Here is a 3,213-nt window from a genome sequence, read left to right on the forward strand (position 1 = left end):
CCTGGGGGGGGGGGGGGGGGGGGCGGGGCCGGGGGGGGGGGTGCCGGGGGGGGGGGGGAGCCTTGTTCCAGAGGTGTGTGCCGGAAGGGACTGGAGGCTGGAGCACAGACCCACAAGGGGGGGGGGGGCTCAAGGCTGCGGGCGCAGCTGGATCCAGGAGGACTGAGGGCCGAGGCCCTTTCCGATTCCACCCAGAGCTTGGAAGGGCCACCGTAGAAAGCCCCAGGCAGCAGTTTGGGAAACCCCCTCCACCGTCACCCTGCTGGTGGGACTCCCGGTCTCTAGGAGGAGGAAGAGGAGGCGCTTGGTTGGCGGAGGCTGACCCTGGCTGCCTCCTCCTTTGGCCCCGCCGTGTGGCTGGGAGGGCCCCCACCTGGGGCACGGTCCTCTTGGTGAAGATAGCGGGGATAGATCCCACAAGGCCGTCTCCATCTCCGTCTCTGTGAGAAAGGGGGCACGTGTTCTGGATCCGTGAACGCAGACCGGTCTTGGCTGTGGAGAAGAGCCCTGCGGGATCAGACCCAACCGACTGAGGGAGGGAGGGCGGGAGGGTCCATCTAGTGAGTCCATCCTCTTGTCTCACACACAGGCCAGCAAGAGGGCCCAGAGGCCGAGGCCTCCCCCCTCTTCTTGCTTCCCAGCGCTGGTATTCAGAGACTTCCTGCCCCGGGATATGGCGGTTCCCTTTCGTCACCGTGGCTCGTCGCCACTGACAGGCCTCTCCTCCTTTATAAAAGGGAGTCCTTCTTCACCCAAAGAGTGATTAACACATGGGATTCACGGCCACAGGAGGTGGTGGTGGCTACAAGCATGGACGGCTTTAATAGGGAATTAGATAGGCATATGGAGCAGAGGTCCATCAGTAGCCCCTATTAGCCGCAAGGTATAGAGAGGGACTCTGGGGCAAGGGATGCTCTGTCTTCTTGGTGCTGGGGGTGGCAACAGTGGGAGGGCTTCTAGTGTCCTCCTGGCCCCACTGCTGGATCTCCTGATGGCCCCTGGTGTTTTTGGCCACTGTGTGACTCAGAGCGTTGGACTGGATGGGACCCTTCGCCTGGCTTCTCTGATGTTCTTATGGATAAGCATATGGAGCAGAGGTCCATCAGTGGCTCTTAGCCACAAGGTCTAGATAGGAACTCTCAGTCAGGGGCAAGGGATGCTCGGTCTTCTTGGTGCTTGGGGGGGGGGGCAGTGGGAGGGGCTCCTAGTGTCCTGGCCCCACTGCTGGACCTCCTGATGGCACCTGGTGTTTTTGGCCACTGTCTGACACAGAGCGTTTGGCCCCACTGGTGGGTGGGGCTCCTGATGGGGCTCCTGGTATTTCTGGCCACTGTGTGACACAGAAGAGTGTTGGGCTGGAGGGGCCACTGGCCTGGTCCAACATGGGCGTGTCTCTCATGTTCTCTTATGTTCTCCATGAAGCTGAGAGTCCCTCTTTAAAGCCACCTGTGGCCAAACCGCCTCCTCTGGCAGCAGATCCCCAATTTTGACCACTTGTCCAGCGAGGAGGTATATTCCTCTTGTCCATCCTGAGCCTGCTGCCCATCGGCTCCGCCTCGGATGCCTTTCGAGCTGTCGTGTTTGGGGAGGAGCCCGGCCTGCGTTCTCAGCCAGCTCCAGCTGCAGCCAGACTCCAGCCTGGCTGGAAGGGCCCCTGGCCCCCGGGGGGGGGGGAGGGGGGGCTGGCAGGAAGAGGCCTCTGGAGACTGCCCCAGGGGTGCAGAGGAAGGGGCTGGCCGGGGCTACAGGAAGCCCCCCCACCCCCACCCCGAGCCTGGCTGACCGGAACCACAGGCTGCTCCTGCGGTCTCCTGGGTGGGTGGGTGGTGCCTCTTTCCTGGATACGCCCACCTAGGTGGCTTCCGATTGGCCAGCAGCAGTCAGGACCACGCAGAATTGGGCCTTCCGCGGTTTGCTGCTGTTCTCCGATTAGATTGGGGTGTTCTGCTTATCAGCAACCTGGGCCCCAGCGGGTTCTGGAGAGGATCTTCGGGAAAACCCAGTAGCCGGGAGAGGAGGTGGAGGTGGTCTGACCCCGCTCCCTTTTGGGACCTGGGTTCAGGGGTTCATAGTGCAGAGTCCCAGAGAGAGCGGCTCCTTTCCAAGGGCCTGGATGCCAGAGGACTCAGTCGGCTTCGGATCGCACTGCCATACTCCCGTGGTGGCCCCGCGTGCCCTCTGTAGACCTCCTGCCCGGGCTGGGGATGAGCAGGAACACTCGTTCCTGCCCCGGCACGTTCGTAGAGGTGCCAGCCAGGGCAGAAACAGTGGGGTCCGTGACGCTGCCTTGGCGTGAGTCCCTCTGGGCCAGCACCGTCTGAGCCTCGTGGCGGGCAGGGCGAAGCTTGTCCAGCCCCGCAGCGGACCCAAGGACCCAGCCCGCGAGCTTTGGTGTGCACTCCGGGGGGGGGGGGCGGAGGCCTTGGGAGGAGGCTGCCGGGCCTGGCTCTGGACTCCTGGCTGAACTGGTGGGCATGGCAGGAGAGAGGCCAGGCCAGGCGGCCAAGAGCTGCCTCGTCCCCTTCTCTGTCCAGGTGGCCGAGGAAATGGGAGGAGGAGGAGGGAGAGCCGTGGTCACAGCCCCCCACCCCCGGCCAGGGCACCACCGTGGAGGAAGGGCAGGAGGGATTCATTGGGCGGAGGGAGGAGGAGACCCACTCTGCTCTGTCCAGGGCAAAGCAGCCGGTCAGCGTGGCCAGCTTCTCTCCTTGGACTTCTCCCGTAGGAGCTCAGTCCTCACGGGGAGATTGGCTGCTCTGGAGTGGAGCAGGGCTAGAGAAGGCCCAGGAGAGGCCCCTGAGTGGGCCGCCTGCATGAGAGGCTGCCGCCGCTGCCTCTGCCGCTGGGGCGGGCGGGAAGGGCGGGCTTGGCCTTTCTCCAGACCTGTCTAAGGTGGTGGTGGTGCTGCGCTGCGCTTTGTATTTTCCTTTCATTTCAGGGGGAGAGCAGGTGTGCATAGGAGATCCAGGAGCCTGGTGAAGCTGTACTCCTGGGGGGGGAGGCTGGAGCTCCCCAGCGGGGCCGGCTGGGCTGGGTGGGCCAGGAGTCTGCAGCTGCCTCCAGGGCCCATCCGTCCTCCCCCACTCTGTGGGGCGTTCCCACCCTGCCTCGCCTCGCTTCCACGGGGGGGGGGCTCCCTCGCAGCCCACTCCAGCCTGCCCGGAGGGGGGGGGGGGCTGCCTGTGGGCCCTGCTCGAGGGCTGACGCCGCCCT

At 64.6% G+C, this 3,213-nt stretch overlaps 1 protein-coding gene across 1 annotated transcript in view; it reads left to right on the plus strand.

The window, feature by feature from the left end:
• AGAP3 (ArfGAP with GTPase domain, ankyrin repeat and PH domain 3) overlaps window positions 1-3,213 on the plus strand; it is a 104,896-nt gene that overhangs the window by 97,109 nt on the left and 4,574 nt on the right. The window lies entirely within an intron of this gene.

Source organism: Gekko japonicus, unplaced genomic scaffold (assembly GCF_001447785.1).
Source record: "Gekko japonicus isolate JY-2015 unplaced genomic scaffold, Gekko_japonicus_V1.1 scaffold1794, whole genome shotgun sequence".
In the NCBI taxonomy this organism is placed as follows: Eukaryota; Metazoa; Chordata; class Lepidosauria; order Squamata; family Gekkonidae; genus Gekko; species Gekko japonicus.